Here is a 23,434-nt window from a genome sequence, read left to right as displayed (position 1 = left end):
CTAGACGACACCAGTCTGTCCGAACAGACAGACTAAGGGGTATATTAGTGACTGGAGTAAAGACCAAAAACAAAGCCCAGAGCGCACCGACCTTGCGCATTACCTTAGTAAGCCATTCGTAGATTTATTGATATAGGAAATATACTCACAAGAGTAGCAATACAACAGGATATCAAATCCCAGAAACGAGTCCCTGAATTAGGAGACACATGCGAATCCCATCAGGAAGGGAGACTCTCAGGATAAAGCTGACGCATTTCAAAGGGGGTCCCGTCTTCATCAGAGCTATGAAACGCGTCAGCTTCATCCTGAGTTGTTACCAAATATGTCAGTTAGCAGGAGTCAGATAAATACGGGGATAGGCTGATCCCGAGCAGAGATGAGCTTGACAAAGGGGACATCCCAAATATCCTTCCAGTCTTCTGTATCAGGATCGGGAACCACTGCTTCCCGGCTGGTCATACATGTAGTGTGGGAGGGAACACGGACCTATATATAGTAGACAAGGGTTTAAGGAGATCTTCATCTCATAGCATGGTTTCTATATCTGAAGGAGCAAAGGTGACCTCCCAAACTATGATTGGTATGCATGTCTGAGTTGGAACCTAAAAATTTGTATTTTGAAGGCGATGTATAGCTTTCAGCTCATCAGGATAGCAGGGCCCCATTGTGTACTAGATCCCCCATAGTGGGTCCACACTATCGGATCCTCAAAATTAAGAAAATGGGCTAAATGAGGCTTTCTCCAGAGAGGAGCATGAGGGGAATGGGGGAGGGATCCCCCAGGGTCACTCACATGCGACGTGGTCCAGCCCCTCAACACAGATCTCATAGACAGTTTGGGGGTGGGGGGATTTGCAACCTCAATGAACCAAGTGTGTAAGGCTTCATAGGAACCCACTATGACTGCCTCCAAGGCGACCACTGCATCATCAAGAGGTTTCATGAGCCATCTGTCTGCAAACACCAAGTGCCCGCAAGGAAATATTTATGGAAATCCAGGACCGCCATTCCCCCCCTCCTTCCATGGTTGTTGCAGCACTGCCAGCCTAAGCCTAGGGGCACCCATCTTGCCACATAAAGCCAAAGATCAGGCTATGTATAGACTGAAAAATGGATTTGGGGATCCAAACTGGTGAGTTACGAATGAATTTTGAGCAGATACATTTTCCCTATCATGGAGCGAGAGATTCCTCCAGGCATTGACTTTACGTTTAAGTAGGGAAACTGTAGGCGTGACATTCAGCCTAAAGAAATCAGAAACTGACCTAGTGATATGTAGCCCCAAGTATTTAACCTGGGTCACCCAACGGAGGGCCGAAGTAGCCGCCGGAGGCTGACAAAGGTCCCTACCCAATGGCAGCACTTGAGACTTATGCCAATTCACCTTCAGGCCAGAAACTGAGGTCACATGTCCATGGCAGCAGGTATGGAGACTACAGGATCACAGAGAATCCCCTGACATGTTTGTAACACCCCCCAAGTTAGCTAGATAGGCTGCTTGTTTTTTCTTTTTTCTTTTCTTTTTATACAGAGGATAAGTAGCGACCCAGGATGAGTCAGCCTGGGAGTGAGGAAGGAGGTCACCTAAGGACAGGCTGGGATGCTCCAACAAGTTAGGGTTTCTGAAGTCCTACCAACTTTCTAGAAAGTTGAGAGCTTTCTGGAAGAGGGGTTGAGGAGGGGAGGAGGCCCAGATCTGCATGTTTGAGGGGCTTTGGTCAATCCCCTAGCAGAAGGCTGGACATGGTGACCAGGACAACCCTCCAATATCAGAGAGCCTAGAGGGATGTAGTCAGTGTCGGGTGGAAGATGGATTAATGAAGGCTGGAGTGTGGAGCCTGGGAGGGGGCCTACCAACAGGCAGGTTGCTGAAGAAGAGGAGCTCTACTGTACCACCATCTCCTGGGGAGGATATCCTGAGCAGCAGGGAAGGAGCCAGCCCAGATAAATGCCTGAAGGCAGCTACCAACCCACTAAGCTGACAGGAGAGGACAGTGTGAGTACTCTTGCACCCCCTGGGCCAGATAAGGAGAGAAGGCAGTCAGGTGCAAGACCCAACTAGCTCCTCATCTAGGACTGTTCTAAACTGACAGCTTTGGGCCCCTTTGCTCAGGGATGCCCTCAGGCAGCTGGGTGAAGAGCAAGAATCATCTGGGGTTTGAGGAGGTACACCTAAGAGGCTTTGGTGCTCTGGGGGTTAGAAAATGGATGCTGGTACTTAAATATTAGGCATCTCTCTGGTCACATTAAATGTTGAGCAACATGTAGGAAGGTGCAGCCTGCTCCTTCCACTATAGGTGGTGCTCAATCTGAGTGGTACTGCAGTTGGAGAGGAAGTGAGGAGAAATCTGGTTTCTCTATGATTTACTGGTCCTTGGAGGCAGCATTCCAGTTGACTATGCTGCATCCAGGTGATCCCTGGTAGCCATCTTGGATAAGCAGAATCTTTTAAGCCCCTGCCCCCATGTTTTACACGCATTCTTCAAAGTGGATAGGAGAGGGAAAGAGAACCTGTCTGACAAGAAAAGTGACTAGCGGCCAGAAGATGTTCCTGGAGAGGAGGGACACACCTTACTTCTGAAGCCTCCCCACTGGGACTGGACCGGCCAGGACGAATTCTGCCCTCTGAGACAGCGCTGTTGGTGCATCAAATCTATTGTGTTGTCAAGTTACATGGAACTGTGAGTGTTTCCCATCTTTGCCAGAAGAGCGGGCTACTTTAGAACAGATTGTATCAACTTCATAGGACTTTGAGAAAAGGTACCGGGCCTGGAGCTGAGACAAAGATTCTTTGTCAGGAAACAGCAGGAGGATTAGAGTCTCACTTATTCAGTGGTAGCCATCCAGAACCTTTGGAAAAAAAGGATGTGCATGGCTGTACTGACATTACGAGATCGAACCACGTACTGAGGGACCAGTTCATAGCTGGCGTCGTGGGAGTGGCTGGTGGGCCATACCTGTCTAAAGTCCACCAAGGAAGAGTCTTGGTGCAGCTTATCATTATGGGGACAACACCTGTAGAACTGCCCAGGCACTCCACCTTGGCGGATCTCTACCTGGTGCCTCTCCACTGCATCTCCAAGGCCCAACTCAGGGTAAAAGAAGTTTGTGCCCCTCTACAGGCAACCATGGTGTTCTGAGATGAGGCTCAATACAAGTTACTATTGGAACATCTGGATATACCCTTTAAAGACTTTCCCCTGCCACAACAAGGACTGGTCCATCAGCTGCTGGAAAAGCACTTACTAGCATTTGCTACCAGTCCAGAGGATTACGGGTTCACTGAAGCCATTCACCACCCGATTCACACAGGGGATACACAACTCATCCAGGAGTGGTATTTCCATATTCCCCCAATACTGTGCCAGGAGGTTAAGGATCTGATCTGTAATATGCTACAAAGCAGAGTGATCCAAGAAAGCCACAGTCCCTGGGCTGTCCCTGTCATGCTGGTGTAAAAAGAAAGATGACCGTCTACACTTTCGTGTGAATTATTGTAAACCTAATGATTGTACCCACCAGGATGCATGCCCACTGGAATTGTTAATGGCCCTGGGTCAAGCCAAGTTCTTCTCCACTCTAGTTCTGGCTAGTGGCTACTGGCAAGTCCCTGTTAGGGACCAGGACTGGGAAAAGAATGCTTTCATCACCCTCCTGGGACTGTTAAAGTTTAACCGTATGCCCTTCGGCCTAAGCAATGCCCCCAGAACCTTCCAGCTCTTAATGGAAAGATGTCTCGGAGACTTCAACTTTGAGACAGTGTTATATCTACCTAGATGATATCATTATCTTCTCCAAGACATTGGAAGAGATTTGGACCCGGTGTTCCCATTACTAACACAATACAGACTGAGGCTCAATCCCGGCAAGTGCCACCTGATGAAGCAAAAGATCCAGTATTTGGGTAACATTGTCGAGGCAGAAGGGTTGTCCCTGGACCCAGAACTCAAAGACTGTCACAGAGCTGCGCTCCTTCCTGGGTTAGTGGGGTACTATAGCCAGTTCATCCCGAAGTTCGCCCAGATAGCCATCCTGCTGACACAATTACTGAGTGGGCATGGCACTTAGAAGAGGAGTGGACGCTCACCTTCTATACAGACCTAGTGGGATGACCCCACCAAAACAAGCCTTTGAGGCACTTTCTCCTACCTCCACTCTTAACTCCAAAACGCATTGACTCCTGCTGCCTTCCTCCTGGGTAAATGCTCCTTTCTCCTACCTCCACTCTTAACTCCAAAACGCATTGACTCCTGCTGCCTTCCTCCTGGGTAAATGCTCCTTTCTCCTACCTCCACTCTTAACTCCAAAACGCATTGACTCCTGCTGCCTTCCTCCTGGGTAAATGCTCCTTTCTCCTACCTCCACTCTTAACTCCAAAACGCATTGACTCCTGCTATATTCAGAACAAATACTGTATTTATATTTTTGTATATGTTGATCAGCTCTCACCTTCAGTTGCACCCTTTTACGATCGGTGTCTGTTTCCTGAGAGAATCATCCCCCACTCCTCATGTGATCTTTATCAGCTTCTAATTGGGGTGGAGTTGAATGCTCATTTGAGCATCTCCCTATAAATTTAGATCAGCTCATGGGGGAGATCTCTGATGGGGGGCACAGTCTCTGATGGGGTGCTGCTTCAGATTGAGTACGGCTTCGAACGAGTGCATAGAAGAAGCAGTTAAACGCAGCAGTTGAACTAAAGCAGGAGAACCCAAGCAGCAGGAAGACACAACAACAGTAAGAAGCTCTACTGCATGCTGGAAGACTGCAAGCAAACACCCTGGGAAACCTCTTACATGCCTGAGACCCACTCTGTGTGCCTTTATATAATACGCCCCTCTTCTCATCATATTACTACCCTCTGTTCCCAAATCTCATTTCTCTACCCCTCTGCTCCACCCCACAACCTGTACATCTCCCCCTCACTGCTATCATCTCCCTACTACTGCTCTCTTCACCTCCCCAAAATGTCTCCTCCACTCCTCCTTCTCATTTTCCTCTCCTCCGTTCCCAAATTCCATTCACTATATCCCTCTGCCCCTCCCAAACATTTGTATATTGTGTCCTCACTGCTTCCCTCACCCCTCTATGGCACCCCCCACCTCCTCCTATTACTCCTCTCTCCCACTGACCCCAACACCTCCACTAGGAGTTTCTCACACTCCTGCACATCCTGCTCCCATGCCACCTTTCTCACCCTTCTCCTCCTCTTAGCCGCGGGAGACATCTCCCCGAATCCTGGCCCTCCACCTCCCTCACCCGCTCAACACCCTCCCACCTCCACGTCCTACTGCAACCCCCGCAACTTAGTATCTGTCCCCCTGCTCCCTAAAATCTCCCCCCCATTTTCATGTGCACTCCTGAACGCCCGTTCGGTGTGCAACAAGCTTACCGCCATCCACGACCTCTTTGTTTCCTGCTCCCTCAACCTCTTAGCGATTACGGAAACCTGGATCCAGCCCACTGATTCTACCTCCCCTGCTGCACTCTCCTACGGAGGTCTCACCTGGACCCACTCACCCAGGCCTAACGGTCGTAAAGGTGGTGGGGTTGGTCTGCTCCTGTCACCGCAGAGCACCTTCCGAGTCCTTCCAAACCCCCCCTCCCTATCCTTCTCCTCCTTCGAGGCCCACTGCCTCCGACTATTCTCCCCAACCCCCCTGAAGATTGCTGTGATATACCGGCCTCCTGGATCCATACCCCGCTTCCTAGATGACTTCTCCTCCTGGCTACCCTTCTTCCTCTCCTCTGAGCTACCCACCATAATTCTTGGGGATTTCAACATCCCTGTCAACCTCGACAACCCGGACACAGCCCGTCTCCTCCACCTAACCTCCTCCTTTGCACTTGCACAGTGCATACAATCCACCACCCACTCCGACGGAAATATCCTTGATCTTGTCTTCTCCAACCGATGCGCTCCCCACAACCTCACTAACACCCCCTTCCCTCTCTCTGACCACAACCTGATCACCTTCTCTATCTCCTCATCCTCCAATGCCTACCCCTCCAAATGTCACACTACTACCAGCCGTAACCTCCGCAACCTGAACCCTGCCCCCCTCCACTCTGCAGCTGATCAACTCCATGACCGCATCCTCCCCCCTGCCCTGCCCCGACTTGGCTTTGACCGCCTACAACAACGCGCTCTCAACAGCCCTTGACTCACTAGCGCCTTTAACCACACGCAACATCAGACCCCGACCGCTCCAGCCCTGGCAGACTGATCACACCAAAACCCTCAAACGACAAAGTCGTGCCCTGGAGCGACTATGGCGCAAAACCAAATCCAAACAAGCCTTCACCCGCTACAAATCTGCCTTCCGCACCTACACCTCCTCCCTCCATGCTGCCAAACAGGCCTACTTCTTGACCCTCATCAAGGCCCTCTCCTCCAATCCTCGCCGACTCTTCTCCACCTTCAACTCTCTACTCTCGCCACCCCCACCTCCACCCAGCACCTCACTCACCGCTCTCCCCCCCCCCCTCATCCCCACCCAGCACCTCACTCACCGCTCCCCACCTCCACCCAGCACCTCACTCACTGCCCTTGAGATTGCCAATCACTTCAAAAACAAAATTGACACAATTCGCAAGGACATTGCCGCAACTCACACGCCCTCTCAACCTGTCCCCTCTCACACAGCTACCCCCTTATCCCCACTCCCCCTCGACTTAACCCGCAGGGATTTCGTCACTGCTCAAACTCTCTCCAACCCCCTTCACCCTCACTCAGCTACCCCCTCATCACCCCTCTCCCACGGCCCCACCACTGCTCTGACCTCCTCTTCCACCCCACCCTACATTCCTCATACTGAAGCTCCCCCAACACTCCGCACCTTTGACCTTACTACCATCGAGGAAGTCTCCAAGATCCTCTCTGATGCCCGCCTCACCACCTGCCCCCTCGACCCTATCCCCTCACAACTCCTACAACCTCCCTCCCCCTCCATCCTACGCTCCCTCACCCACATCTTCAATCTCTCCCTCTCCTCAGGCACTTTCCCCTCCCCTCTGAAACATGCACACATCACCCCCATACTTAAAAAGCCCTCCCTGGACCCCAATGACCCGAACAACCTCAGACCCATCTCCCTGCTCCCATTTACATCTAAACTCCTCGAGCGCCTAGTCTACACCCGCCTATGCTCTCACCTCAACGACAACAACCTCCTCGATCCCCTACAGTCCGGCTTCCGTCCCCTACACTCCACCGAAACTGCCTTACTCAAACTCTCCAACGACCTGCTAACCGCCAAAGCTAATGGCCACTATTCGGTGCTCCTACTCCTTGACCTCTCTGCGGCCTTCGACACAGTCGACCACCCCCTCCTCCTCAAAAAACTACACTCCCTCGGCCTCAGAGATTCTGCTCTCTCCTGGCTCTCATCCTACCTGTCACAACGCTCCTTCAGCGTTACCTATAATGCTACCACCTCCCCCTCACTCCCCCTCTCTGTTGGGGTCCCTCAAGGCTCTGTCCTCGGACCCCTTCTCTTCTCCATCTATACCTCCTCCCTTGGCCAACTCATACACTCTCACGGCTTCAACTACCACCTCTATGCCGACGACACACAAATCTATCTCTCAACCCCCCACCTCACCCCCTTGGTCTCAGCTCGAATCACACACCTACTGAGCGACATATCAGACTGGATGTCGCTCCACTTCCTTAAATTGAACCTCTCCAAAACCGAGTTTCTTGTCTTCCCCCCCAGCCCGGACGCCACCCCCCATTGATCTCTCCATCACATCCAACAACGCTACCATCAAACCCGCCCCGCAGGCCAGAGTACTGGGTGTCATTCTGGACTCCAACCTATCCTTCCAGCCCCAAGTCCAATCTTTAACAAACTCGTGCAGACTCCACCTCCGCAACATCGCCAAAATCCGCACGTTCCTAACCCCAGAAACCACTAAACAGCTCATCCACTCCCTCATCATATCACGACTCGACTACTGCAACTCCCTCCTCACTGGCCTGCCTCACCGCTGGCTATCCCCTCTTCAGTCCATCCTGAACACGGCTGCCAGACTCATTCACCTTTCCAACCGCTCTGTCTCCGCCACCCCCCTCTGCCAATCCCTCCACTGGCTTCCGATTGCGCAACGGATCAAATTCAAAATCCTAACGCTGACGTACAAAGCTGTCCACCATACTGCCCCGTACTACATCTCTGACCTAATATCCAAGTACCGCCCAACACGCACACTCCGCTCCTCACAAGACCTCCTTCTCTCTAGTTCCCTGGTCTCCTCCTCCCATGCCCGCCTCCAGGACTTCTCCAGGGTGTCACCCATCCTCTGGAACTCCCTGCCCCAACCCATCAGATTATCACCTACTCTCCTCTCCTTTAGGCGCACCCTGAAAACCCATCTCTTCAGGGAAGCCTACCCCACCCCCTGCTAACTTGCCGACCTCCTCCACTCTTCCAACCACTCCATCCCCCACAGCTATCTCCTCCTGTGCCACCACCCCCTCCCTCCTAGATTGTAAGCTCGAAAGAGCAGGGCCCTCGATCCCCTCATGTTTTGCATTGTATTGGTATTGTTCTGTCACATGTTCTGTCTCCCTTTGTAATGTACAGCGCTGAGCGAACTATTGGCGCTTTATAAATACTGTATAATAATAATAATAATAATAAAACAGAAACTGACCTCTGTGCCATTACTGGCCTATGTGGACTATACCAAGCCCTTCCGGGTGTACACAGATGGAAGCCTCCAGGGGTTGGGTACAATCCTGGTTCAGGTGCAGGATGACCAGGAGAGGGTGGTTACTTATGCCAGTTTACAATCCACAGAAAATAACCCCCATAACTCCGGCTCTAACTAAACTCGAGTTACTTGCCCTTCTCTGGGCTAACACCAAGAAATTCGTAGAGTACCTGACATAGACGTCTTCACCAATAACAATCCCCTGGCCTACCTGGACATGACCATGTTGAAAGCGCGAGAACAAAGGTGGGCCTCACGTCTGGCGAGGTTTAAGCTCAAAATTCACTACTGTCCAGGGAAGCTGAACAGACATGCTGACCGGCAACTTCCGGCAAGATATTCTATTTTATTTGAGCTTGGTGTGATTGTTACGCCTTAACCCTGACCATGTGGCATTTTACTGTTGTTCTTACAATGCCAGGGACAGTCTGCTTCCTACAATGTAGGTGGCACTCGCAGAGGTACTGCAGTTGGAGAGGAAGTCAGGAGAAACCTGGTTTGTCCATTATTATTATTATTATACAGTCCATGATTTTGTGGTCCCCGGAGGCAACGTTCCAGTTGGCGAAGCTGCATCCAGGTGACCCCTGGTGGCCATCTTGGGTTAGTAGAGTCTTTTTAAGTCTCCAGGTTTTGGTGCGCATTCTGCAAACTAGATAGGAGAGGGAAAGAGCATCTGTCTGTCAGGGAAAGTGACCAGCGGCCAGGAGAGGTTCCTGGTGGAGGGACAGGCTAGAAACACGCCATCCTGCTTCTAAAGCCTCCCCGATGGGACCACACCGGCCAGGCCACTATTCCCTCTGCAGCACTCCGAGTCTCCTACCTTCCATTGCTGCAACCTCCTTAAGACTCATAAGATTTCTACTCTTCCAGGAGGGCTGGATGTCTGTGTCATTACCTGGCACTGTGGCTCCATCTGGTACTGCTATGTCCTGTAGGGACACAGAGGTTGGAGGATGGAACCACGAAGTGTAGCAGGAGAAACAAGTGTCCTGACATTCCTGGAAGTGTCAAATTCTGAAGAGTGTTCAAGGGTGAGTGCTGGAAAAGAAGAAAGGTGGGAGACACGGGACCCGGAGAGGGGGGTATAATACCTCTTCTATTACAGGGAATGGAGGGGAGGTAGGAGACACGGGACCCGGAGAGGGGGGTATAATACCTCTTCTATTACAGGGAACGGAGGGGAGGTAGAAGACACGGGACCCGGAGAGGGGGGTATAATACCTCTTCTATTACAGGGAACGGAGGGGAGGTGGGAGACACGGAACCCGGAGAGGGGGGTATAATACCTCTTCTATTACAGGGAACGGAGGGGAGGTAGAAGACACGGGACCCGGAGAGGGGGGTATAATACCTCTTCTATTACAGGGAACGGAGGGGAGGTAGAAGACACGGGACCCGGAGAGGGGGGTATAATACCTCTTCTATTACAGGGAACGGAGGGGGGGTGGGAGACACGGAACCCGGAGAGGGGGGTATAATACCTCTTCTATTACAGGGAACGGAGGGGAGGTAGGAGACACGGGACACCGGAGAGGGGGGTATAATACCTCTTCTATTACAGGGAACGGAGGGGAGGTAGGAGACACGGGACACCGGAGAGGGGGGTATAATACCTCTTCTATTACAGGGAACGGAGGGGAGGTGGGAGACACGGGACACCGGAGAGGGGGGTATAATACCTCTTCTATTACAGGGAACGGAGGGGAGGTGGGAGACACGGGACACCGGAGAGGGGGGTATAATACCTCTTCTATTACAGGGAACGGAGGGGGGGTAGGAGACACGGGACACCAGAGAGGGGGGTATAATACCTCTTCTATTACAGGGAACGGAGGGGAGGTGGGAGACACGGGACCCCGGAGAGGGGGTATAATACCTCTTCTATTACAGGGAACGGAGGGGAGGTAGGAGACACGGGACCCCGGAGAGGGGGGTATAATACCTCTTCTATTACAGGGAACGGAGGGGAGGTGGGAGACACGGGACCCCGGAGAGGGGGGTATAATACCTCTTCTATTACAGGGAACGGAGGGGGGGTAGAAGACACGGGACCCGGAGAGGGGGGTATAATACCTCTTCTATTACAGGGAACGGAGGGGGGGTGGGAGACACGGAACCCAGAGAGGGGGGTATAATACCTCTTCTATTACAGGGAACGGAGGGGAGGTAGGAGACACGGGACACCGGAGAGGGGGGTATAATACCTCTTCTATTACAGGGAACGGAGGGGAGGTAGGAGACACGGGACACCGGAGAGGGGGGTATAATACCTCTTCTATTACAGGGAACGGAGGGGAGGTGGGAGACACGGGACACCGGAGAGGGGGGTATAATACCTCTTCTATTACAGGGAACGGAGGGGGGGTAGGAGACACGGGACACCAGAGAGGGGGGTATAATACCTCTTCTATTACAGGGAACGGAGGGGAGGTGGGAGACACGGGACCCCGGAGAGGGGGTATAATACCTCTTCTATTACAGGGAACGGAGGGGAGGTAGGAGACACGGGACACCGGAGAGGGGGGTATAATACCTCTTCTATTACAGGGAACGGAGGGGAGGTGGGAGACACGGGACCCCGGAGAGGGGGGTATAATACCTCTTCTATTACAGGGAACGGAGGGGGGGTAGGAGACACGGGACACCGGAGAGGGGGGTATAATACCTCTTCTATTACAGGGAACGGAGGGGAGGTGGGAGACACGGGACCCCGGAGAGGGGGGTATAATACCTCTTCTATTACAGGGAACAGAGGGGGGGTAGGAGACACGGGACACCGGAGAGGGGGGTATAATACCTCTTCTATTACAGGGAACGGAGGGGAGGTAGGAGACACGGGACCCCGGAGAGGGGGGTGTAATACCTCTTCTATTACAGGGAACGGAGGGGAGGTGGGAGACACGGGACACCGGAGAGGGGGGTATAATACCTCTTCTATTACAGGGAACGGAGGGGAGGTAGGAGACACGGGACACCGGAGAGGGGGGTATAATACCTCTTCTATTACAGGGAACGGAGGGGAGGTAGAAGACACGGGACACCAGAGAGGGGGGTATAATACCTCTTCTATTACAGGGAACGGAGGGGAGGTAGGAGACCCGGTCACAGTAGCCCATCTCCCAGTCTGGCCCTCCACATGGGTCAGATGCCTGCTTAGCACAATGCTCGCAGCACCCACACGGATCGATAGCTCTGTGCCCCGGACAGGGGGTAACATATGGGTGTGAGGGACCGCCGAGCGGCACCACTAGCACTCCACTGGTCAGGCGTGCCCAGAGCGCGGAGTCTAAGCCCCAGGGTACTTGTTCACCAGGGCCCCTGATGGTGGGGATGGACTTGTAGTACCCCGAGACCAGGTCGCCTCTACTGAGCACACCTGTCAGTGGTAGGGGTGTTCGCCAGGGGCTCCAACCAGGGAGAGCCAGATGTGAGGAGGTCGGGTGACCCCGATGGGATGGATGGATGGATGGCTGAGCAAGTGCGTAGTCAGACAGGCCGAGTCGGTAATGTAGAGGACGGTAGGGTACAAGGGAGCAGGCAGAGAATCGTCGGGTCACACGCCAGGTCAGCAACAGGAGGTCAGATCTAATGAGGGGCATCCAGGGAGAGAGGTCAGGCAAGCAGGGGTCTGGGCAGGAGAAATCAGCAAGGTCAAAGGCAATCCGGGTCAATAACTTACTAGGCACAGGTACAGAATCACAGGAAGCAGGTAAGACCAGAAGGCAACGAAATGACAGCTCAGGGACCTTTAAATATCCCGCCCTGCGCTGCCATTGGTGCCCAGCGGGCGGCCGCGGCTTCTACTGCGCATGCGCGAACTCGAACGCCGCTGCCGGCCCGGACCTAGTGCCCGTGTACAGGGCGGAGCAGTGCGCCTGCGCCGGGACCATCGCGGCAGGGATTGAGGAGATCCCTGACATTGCCCCCCCCCTACGGGCAACCTCCGGATGCCCACCTGATCTCTCCACCACGGGTGATCACAAAGAAACCTCCGGACAAGTCTAGGTGCATGGACATTATGGGCTGGTTCCCACGAATTGTCCTCAGGGCCGTAGCCCTTCCACTTGATGAGAAATTGGGTCTGGCCCCCCCTTCGTCGGCACTTCAGGATTGCCTCCACCTTGAATTCTTCTTCCTCTTCAACCGTTACGGCCTCCGGGGGCCTGGATTCCCGTTCCGGGAAGGCATCAGGGACTACCGGCTTCAACAGGGACACGTGGAAGACAGGGTGGATCTTGAGTGTCTCAAGGAGAACAAGTTCATAGGCCACTTCATTGACCATCCGTTTGATGCAAAAAGGGCCTATAAATTTAGGTCCCAACTTCTTTGACGGGCAGAGCATCTTCAAGTTTGACGTAGCCAGCCAAACCTTCTCTCCGGGCCGCAACACCAGATCCCCTCTTCGCTGCCTATTAAAAGCCCTCTTGTAGTCTTCTTGGGCTTGACGGACGGCTTCCTGTAGTTTTTTATTGTTGGAAGTGAAGAAGGTCAGTGCATCCTGTGTCGCTGGAATCGGGCATTCCGGGACCAAGTCCGGGAGGAAGACAGGATGAAACCCATAGTTGGAGAAGAACGGGGACTGCCCTGTTGCTGAATGGCAAGCGTTGTTGTACGCAAATTCCGCCAAAGGGAGAAGTGGCACCCAGTCGTCCTGAGAGAATGATGTGTAGCATCGCAGGTATTGCTCCAGGGTCTGATTGGTCCTTTCGGTCTGACCATTGGTCTGAGGGTGAAATGCCGAGGAAAGGGACAGCTTGATATCCAGGGCTTTGCACAACGCCCTCCAAAACCGCGAGGTAAACTGCACCCCTCGGTCCGAGACAATGTCTTCGGGAACCCCATGCAGCCTAACGATCTCTCGAATAAAGACTTGCGCCGTCTCGGCTGCTGATGGAGTCTTCCGTAAAGGAATGAAATGGGCCATCTTGGATAAGCGGTCCACGACCACGAGAATTGCTGTGTGGTCCAGTGAAGGTGGAAGCTCGACTATGAAGTCCATAGAGATTTTCTGCCAGGGCCGTTCAGGGATGGGTAATGGACGTAGCAGGCCCCACGCCTTATTTCTTGAAGGCTTGTTCCGCTGGCAGATGGCACAGGAGCTCACGTAACTTTTACATTCCTTGGCCATGTCCGGCCACCAGAAGGAACGTCGGAGAAGTTCCAGGGTCTTGACCGGGCCAAAATGTCCTGCCATTGGGTGGTCATGGCAATGTCCCAAGACTAAGGTTCAGGCATCCTCCGGCACCACAATCCGGTCCTCCCTCCATAGGAGTCCCTCCTTGTTCTGGAGGGGCGCCCCATCGGAGGTAGACATCGCTGTGGACGCTCTCAGGATCTCGGAGCGAAGGTTCCTCTGGAGGGCCAAGAAATTTCCTGCAGGAAGAATAGTGTCGGGTACTGGGATCTCCTTGGTGTCCTCGTACATGCGCGACAACGCGTCAGGCTTCGTGTTTTTCGAGCCGGGCCTGTATGTGATGTGGAACTGGAACCTCGAGAAAAACAATGCCAATCTTGCTTGTCGTGGGCGCAGACGTTTGGTCGTCCTCAGATATTCCAGGTTCTTGTGGTCCGTGAATATCAGGATGGGATGGGAGGCACCTTCCAGCAGGTACCTCCATTCTTCTAATGCGGTTTTGATAGCCAGTAGTTCTCGATCCCCAATGTCGTAGTTCCTCTCCGCCGGGGTAAGTTTCCGTGAGAAGAATGCTACTGGGTGAAGTAATTCCTTGGCGCCCTTTCGCTGGGAAAGGATGGAGCCAACCGCGTTTTCTGACGCATCTACTTCTAAGATGTAGGGCAGGGAGGCGTCGGGATGACCCAGAATGGGTGCCGAGGTAAATAACTTCTTTAGTGCTTCAAAAGCTTCCTGTGCCTCGGGCGTCCATCTGAATCGCGTCCCAAGCTTGGTTAACTGAGTGATGGGGGAGACCAGACCCGAGAAGTTCTTGATGAACTTCCGGTAGAAGTTTGCAAACCCAATAAAACGTTGGACGCTTTTCCTGTCCGTGGGTTCAGGCCAATCTAGGATCGCAGAGACCTTCTGAGGGTCCATTGCGACCCCCGTGGTGGAGATAATCAGACCCAGAAATGTAACACTAGCCTGTTCAAAGCAGCATTTCTCTGCTTTAGCGTACAACCCATGCTGCCGCAACCGCCCCAACACCTTTGTTACATGTACCCTGTGCTCCCCCAGGGAGGATGAGAAAATCAAAATGTCGTCTAAGTAGACGATGACAAAGATGTCCAGGAAGTCCCTAAAGATGTCGTTTACAAAGTGCTGGAAGGTGGCTGGCGCATTGCACAACCCGAAAGGCATGACCAGGTATTCAAAATGTCCGAAATGGGTGCGGAAGGCCGTCTTCCACTCATCCCCCTCCCTTATGCGAACCAAATTGTAGGCTCCCCTTAGGTCCAGCTTGGTAAATACTACTGCAGCTTTTAAGCTCTGGAATAATTCAGGTACCAGTGGTAATGGGTAACGATTTTTAATTGTGACCCTATTCAGCTCCCGATAGTCAATGCATGGCCTCAAAGTCTTGTCCTTCTTTTCTACAAAGAAGATCCCTGCACCTGCTGGGGAAGTGGAGGGACGGATGAATCCCTTTCGGAGGCTGTCCTCAATATAGTCCTTCAGGGCCCCTAATTCTAGCTCAGAAAGGGGAAAAATTCGCCCGAACGGAATTTCAGAACCGGGTAACAGATCAATAGGACAGTCATATGGGCGGTGGGGGGGTAGAGCATCTGCTCCCCGTTCACTGAACACATCAAGAAACCTATGATAGGCTGCAGGAATCACTTGTTTTAGGCTGGCATCCCCTTCGGAGCACAGGAGGACCTGGGGGACCTCCGGGCCCGAAGTTCGACACAGTTCCCGACAGTATGGGGAAGGGAACGAGACAACCCCAGTTTCCCAGTCAATTTGGGGGTTATGGGCCCGCAACCAAGGGAGCCCCAGAATGACTGGGAAAAGGGGTGATGCAATAGCATCCAGGCGGAGGAGTTCCCGGTGCTGACCGGCAATGGAAGTCACAATGGAAGGGGTCTCCTGGTTAACCACCCCTGACTTTATCCGGGAACCATCAGCCAAAAAGATGTGAAACCCCTTCTCCTTTGGGCGGAGGGGGATACCCTGCTGGTGAGCAAAATTGATATTCCCAAAACAGCTGCATGCCCCCGAATCAACTATGGCCGTCACCTCCACGGTCCTTTCTGAAAGCTGAAAGGAGAGGGGGACAACTAAGTATTGGGACGGATTCATATTGCCAATAGATAAAGAAGATGAAGTGAACTTACTCAGTTTCTGCGGGCAGGAACGCACCATGTGACCAGCTTCGCCGCAGTACAGGCACAGATTCTGGGAGCGTCTGCGCTGGCGTTCCTCAGGCGATAGTTTAGGCCGTGCCAGGCCTAGCTGCATGGGTTCGGGAGCATCTTCAAACGGCAGGTTCTGGATGTTTGGCCTAGTATGTTGACTGGATCCCTGAAATGACCCCCAGGGATTTCCGCGACCCTGACCAGACCTCTCCAATCTGCGCTCCCGTAGCCTACGGTCGATTTTAATGGTGAGTGCAATCAAGTCCTCTAATGTCTCGGGCACCTCCACCCGGGCGAGCTCGTCTTTCAGAGCCTCAGAAAGGCCCATACGGAACTGGTGCAAAAGTGCGAACTCGTTCCAACGAGTGTCACCCATCCAGCGCCTAAAGTCTGAGGTGTATTCGTCAGCCGCCCGCCGACCTTGTCGGAGTGCGTATAATGTGGCCTCGGCCGAGGCCGCCCGTTGTGGGTCATCATATAAGATGGCCATGGCGTTAAAGAAGCTGTCGACCGTAACCAGGTGAGGGTCATTGTTTCCCCTTAGTCGGTGGGCCCAGTCTTGGGGTTCACCCTGCAACAGGGAGACAACAAACCCCACTTTCACCGATTCTGTCAAAAAGGTCCGTGGCTGCAGTTCAAAATAGAGCAGACAAGAGTCACGAAATGACCGAAAGCGTGTGCGATCCCCATGGAAGCGCTCGGGTAAGGGTACTCGGGGTTCCGCCATAGGGAGTGATGTGGAAGGCCCAGGAGCCGGCTCGTGGGCTGCTGCAACCGGTGGTGCAGGAGCCGGGGCCTGTGAAACAGGAACAGAGATGGTGCAGGCCTGAAACCGATTCTCGATCTGCAGACATCTGTCCTGTAATGTGTTTACTGCTTGCGTCAGGGTGGCCAGGTGCCTGCAAACCTCGTCCAACGGGGAGGGTCCTCCTCGAGGCTCAGTCATGGCCTTCTGGTACTGTGAGGGACCGCCGAGCGGCACCACTAGCACTCCACTGGTCAGGCGTGCCCAGAGCGCGGAGTCTAAGCCCCAGGGTACTTGTTCACCAGGGCCCCTGATGGTGGGGATGGACTTGTAGTACCCCGAGACCAGGTCGCCTCTACTGAGCACACCTGTCAGTGGTAGGGGTGTTCGCCAGGGGCTCCAACCAGGGAGAGCCAGATGTGAGGAGGTCGGGTGACCCCGATGGGATGGATGGATGGATGGCTGAGCAAGTGCGTAGTCAGACAGGCCGAGTCGGTAAGGTAGAGGACGGTAAGGTACAAGGGAGCAGGCAGAGAATCGTCGGGTCACACGCCAGGTCAGCAACAGGAGGTCAGAACCAATGAGGGGCATCCAGGGAGAGAGGTCGGGCAAGCAAGGGTCTGGGCAGGAGAAATCAGCAGGTCAAGAAACAATCCGGGTCAATAAACTTACTAGGCACAGGTACAGAATCACAGGAAGCAGGTAAGACCAGAAGGCAACGAAATGACAGCTCAGGGACCTTTAAATATCCCGCCCTGCGCTGCCATTGGTGCCCAGCGGGCGGCCGCGGCTTCTACTGCGCATGCGCGAACTCGAACGCCGCGGCCGGCCCGGACCTAGTGCCTGTGTACAGGGCGGAGCAGTGCGCCTGCGCCGGGACCATCGCGGCAGGGATCGAGGAGATCCCTGACAATGGGGGGCATTCCCTTTTCTCACAGGCGGTGCAGTTATACGCCGCGTTTCCTTGCGTCCAGCAAATACATACAATCAGCAGAAATAAAAGCGATCCCATGTTCACCTCCACGAGTCGTCCTTCTGTCTTCTGCCTCTTCTGTCCTGGATATCAGAGCCAACAATTCCTGTCATCAGTATTGTGAAATGTAAAATAAACAGCAAAGTGGAATGAACTCAGATGAGCAAACAAACAAGTCGGCGTCCGCGGGATCCCACCCACCGCACTACAACCCATCATTATTATAGACCATCACCAAACAAATCACTTTATAGAGTGTAGTCAGGTGCAGTTAGCCTTCCCGCCTGTAGGTTGCTCTGTGCCATTATTACATGGGATGAGGTCTAGAAGAGAAGAGATCTGATTGGACAATGAAGTCTCCAGAGACTTTGGAAGCCATTTTGGGTGAGGAAACCTTTAAATAAAGGAACTTCCATGGTGTGGATTGTGTGGTCAGGGACAGGAACCCACTAGGGAGTGTAGAACATAAGGAAAGGATCCTGAGGAAAAAGAACAGTTCAGGGCAGGCTCCAGGGACATGGCATATGCTCAGGAGATGTGGAGCCATTGAGAAGTGTTGCTACATCATAAAATCTTCTTCTTCTAGAACTCCACCACTGGCAGCTGAAACCGTCCTCTGGGAACCCATATAGGGGAATGCCTGAATGATTAATTTAGTCAGCTAAATAGATCGAATCACAGTGGCTCCAATACAAAAATAATTTCTAAAAATATTTTAACTGACTTATTTAATTGTAGCGAAGCATAATTCTTTAGGGAACACAACAAGACCCGTGAGTACAGAATGAGGCTATCAAATATAAATGAATATTTATGACAATAACTCCCATACAAACACCACAAAAGTCTGACTGATAGGCTGACACAAATGAACTGTTACTGAAAGATATATACCGATGAGACAATCATGATTTTCCCTTCTGCAGATATCCTAACCAATTGGATAAAATCTGGCAGATAACAATCTGTGTTGGACAAACCTGACCTGTGAACCCGCTGCAGTCGAATTTCCGGGTGAAGTTTGTCCAAGCTTATGCCAATTAGGCAAATTACAATTACCAAAGTTTGGGGTGTCAGGAGATCTAATGAGGCAGCAAATCAACTAGCATAGAATTTCTGCACCCAGGACAAAAAGAATGAATTATAAACAAAAAATATAATTACACTTTACAATGGCCAGACTCTCCTAAAATAGCTGCCGACTTATGGGTGGAGTGACCTTCCCAAAATGGTGTTTAGCACGGTTGAAGTTACGTGTCCTGGTGTCAGTGAGAGCTGTGACCTAGATGGTGGAGTCTCCCAGATGATGTGGTCTCTAGGTGACGGCTCCCTCCTTTCATGGTCTGAATCTGTCCCTGTGAGTCTGTGTGTGAATGACGTGTGTCTCAGATAATCAGTCCTCAAGCTGACCTCCCTTGTTGTTTTATCTGGTTGTGAATGATACACCCTACAAAACACGCCCGAGGGAGGCCCAGAAGGTGTAACCTCATTCCTATTGGTGGATTTGTGTCATTAACCAACCTGTGTTTGCTTATGTACTAACTCACTTGGCCACTAGATGGCATCCTCAGATGGCCAATGTCTATCCTGAGATTATTGGGAAATTTCCGGGTGATTAAAGTGTTACTAATGCAGGCCAAAGACGGGGAGAAAACCGGCAGTTTTTTAACAAAAAAAACTAAAAATCGGTCGTTCAATAGGCCGACGTTACCACCAACAGTAAAAAAAATCGGCGATTTTCTTCCCGGCATTTAATTACTTCTGTCCCTGCAGAGAGCCCCGCTATTATATTTGACATTAAAAAGTCTTGCGGTTGCAACAATGTATCTATTTGTATCCATTTCGGATACAGATGGTTTTTCGGATACAAATAGATACATTGTTGCAACCGCAATACTTTTTAATGTCAAATATAATAGCGGACTGGAATTCTTCTTCTTTCTCTTCTTTCTCTGCTACTTCTTTTTCTTCTTCTTTCTCTTCTGCTTCTTCTTTTTCTTCTGCTTCTTCTTTTTCTTTTTTTCTTCTTCGTCTTCTTCTTGCAGGTCACAGTTCATGCGCAGATTTTTTATCGGTAAAAAGATCGGCCGATTTGCCCATCATTGCCGTGAAAATCGGCCGATTTTTTTCCAGCTTTACCGATCAAAAAAATCTGACAAAATCCAGAAAAATGGCCGACCAATTAACCCATTAACGGTGCGGAAATCGGCCGATCCGATCTCCCCGGACCCCGCATTTCCTATATCCGCTCTCCCCGGACCCCGCATTCACTATATCCGCTCTCCCCGGACCCCGCATTCACTATATCCGCTCTCCCCGGACCCCGCATTCACTATATCCGCTCTCCCCGGACCCCGCATTCTCTATATCCGCTCTCCCCGGACCCCGCATTCACTATATCCGCTCTCCCCGGACCCCGCATTCACTATATCCGCTCTCCCCGGACCCCGCATTCACTATATCCGCTCTCCCCGGACCCCGCATTCTCTATATCCGCTCTCCCCGGACCCCGCATTCACTATATCCGCTCTCCCCGGACCCCGCATTTCCTATATCCGCTCTCCCCGGACCCCGCATTCACTATATCCGCTCTCCCCGGACCCCGCATTCACTATATCCGCTCTCCCCGGACCCCGCATTCACTATATCCGCTCTCCCCGGACCCCGCATTCACTATATCCGCTCTCCCCGGACCCCGCATTCTCTATATCCGCTCTCCCCGGACCCCGCATTCACTATATCCGCTCTCCCCGGACCCCGCATTCACTATATCCGCTCTCCCCGGACCCCGCATTCACTATATCCGCTCTCCCCGGACCCCGCATTCTCTATATCCGCTCTCCCCGGACCCCGCATTCACTATATCCGCTCTCCCCGGACCCCGCATTCACTATATCCGCTCTCCCCGGACCCCGCATTCACAATATCCGCTCTCCCCGGACCCCACATTCACTATATCCGCTCTCCCCGGACCCCGCATTCCTTATATCCGCTCTCCCCGGACCCCGCATTCACTATATCCGCTCTCCCCGGACCCCGCATTTACTATATCCGCTCTCCCCGGACCCCACATTTACTGTATCCGCTCTCCCCGGACCCCGCGTTCACTGTATCCGCTCTCCCCGGACCCCGCATTCACTATATCCGCTCTCCCCGGACCCCGCGTTCACTGTATCCGCTCTCCCCGGACCCCGCATTCGCTGTATCCGCTCTCCCCGGACCCCGCATTCACTATGTCTGCTCTCCCCGGACCCCTCATTCACTATGTCCGCTCTCCCCAGACCCCGCATTCACTGTATCCGCTCTCCCCGGACCCCCCATTCACTATATCCACTCTCCCCGGACCCCGCATTCACTATATCCGCTCTCCCCGGACCCCGCATTCACTATATCCGCTCTCCCCGGACCCCCCATTCACTATATCCGCTCTCCCCGGACCCCCCATTCACTATATCCGCTCTCCCCGGACCCCCCATTCACTATATCCGCTCTCCCCGGACCCCGCATTCACTGTATCCGCTCTCCCCGGACCCCGCATTCACTATATCCGCTCTCCCCGGACCCCGCATTCACTATATCCGCTCTCCCCGGACCCCGCATTCACTATATCCGCTCTCCCCGGACCCCCCATTCACTATATCCGCTCTCCCCGGACCCCGCATTCACTATATCCAATGTTCCTGACGGCTCCATGTCAGTCCACAGTTTGGACATCTCTGGCTTACAAGGGTGGGATAATGCAGAACATATATGTTTAATGGTGGCCACGTCTCTGCCTTGTATACAACCTCCGGAGATCCACGAGACACGGATGCCATGATGAGGAAACACTCTTAGTAGACTGTTCCATTATTCCTTGCAGAATCTCCAACTCTTTGGACCTCGAGATAACAAGACGACTTTGATAAGTCAGGATTCTATCACCCTATTTGTTGGCCTTTGCACCCTTGTTGGCTCCAGAGTGGCCTTTGAATGTACTTGCACTCAACCCCAAATCTAGGCCTCTCTGAAGAAGGTCCAAAACTTTTGTGAGGCCAAAAATTGGAGATTTTTTTCAGACTTTATTATAAGCGTTATTTATGTTTTCCTTCCTTGATTTCCTAAGGATGTCCACTTCTTCTGATGAGCAGCCAAGCTCTAGAAATCTCCTCCTCTCAGGACCCAAGACTGGAGCTGACTGGAGTATGGGACCTAGAAATAGAGGGACATGGGTATAGCAATCGTACCCACAGAGATGGACGCGGTTCAACCATTTTGCTCCAACCTCCATCTTGGCAAAGGATCGTCCATCTTGTACAAATATATCTTTCCTCATCCCCCTCCCTCTCTGCTCATCCACAGTGACATGTGGCCTGAGTGATGAGAAGTGTCACAGGTGGCCGAAGCACAGCAGGGAGCTCCGAGCTATAAAACCTCACGAGCTGGGTGCCTCGCTGTCTAAGAAATTGTGCAATCTGGCAATCGTGAAGTCCCTCACTGAATTTCAAAAGACCTTCCAAGGGGTCGTAAAAACAGGCTTGCTTTTAAAAACTCACTTTTCATATAAGTTGATATCTTCACGTAGGACATAACTACCGAAACATGGCGCCTCTATTCGGAAGGCTCAGTTTGAGGCCATTCTCCTGGTATGTGACACCCCTTAGCTGGCATACATAGGAAAGCAGAAAAGTATATCTCTTGAACCATTCAAGTGCATATTTAATGTTTCATCTCTAACCATTCTGCAGATGTGGCTGAATATTAATATACTAGTTCCCAAGCCGGCAAATGTACCTAGGAAAAGTTATGAGCCAAAGTATAAGCTAGAAGAGATTCTTGTACTTAGATCTCCTCCCAACACCCCTCCCCAAATAAGGCAATTGGTTCTTTGTTGTAAGGAGACAACCCGCTGAGATTGTAGAAAAAGGGCTGTTCAGCTCGGAGTTGGGTGTGAGAGAAAGCAGAGTCTCCTGTGTTTAACATCGAAACTAGCAGTAGAGACAAGAAAATCCTTTTTGGCTCATGAGACTTGAAGCTGCTTAACCCAAGGCTGACTGGCAAGTACTTATCTACCTAAACTTCTGTTACCTCTTTGCTGTGCTATTGTTCTCTGTATATTTATATATATACAGTATATTGGTTACATCTTTTTTCTGTAAATATTTTTATTGCACCCTTTTGACCTTTTAGTAATAAATCTTTTCTTGCTGAAAGTGTTGAACTGTTTCTATAGCTCTTTAATGCAACTTACGAATTACTGCCGCTGAAGAGCGCAACTGTGTGTGTTTAACCCTCTGTATAACCTGCCTGAGGTGACAGTGGTATACAGACGATTATTTCAACCATCATAGTGTTATTGCTGATATTGCCGAGTTTCCTCTTTCTCTGTACAAAAAGGAGGTGGTGGCAGTGTGAAAGGTTAATTGCGCAATTAACCTGACCTAGTAACAATCGCTCCCAGGCTGCCGGTACATCGATTTGTGGTCCAGTGAGCTGGAAAATCGTTGTGCAGGGTGCAGCTGGGCATGGCATTGTTACGCACGTGACATCGTGGTTTTAGATTGGCTAGTCCTTCGGTCACGAGTTTGGTGAGAAGGGCTGGGGTCTGACGTCGTGATTGTCACAACAGGTAAGGGCAGAGGAGTCAACGTGATCAGGTGAAGAAGAAGCGGATAACAAGGGCAGTTTGGCCAATTGGG

The sequence above is a fragment of the Staurois parvus genome, unplaced genomic scaffold, assembly GCF_062004578.1.
Source record: "Staurois parvus isolate SC_StPar_1 unplaced genomic scaffold, SC_StPar_1.0 ptg001801l, whole genome shotgun sequence".
Lineage (NCBI taxonomy): Eukaryota > Metazoa > Chordata > Amphibia > Anura > Ranidae > Staurois > Staurois parvus.
This window is presented reverse-complemented; position numbering follows the sequence as displayed.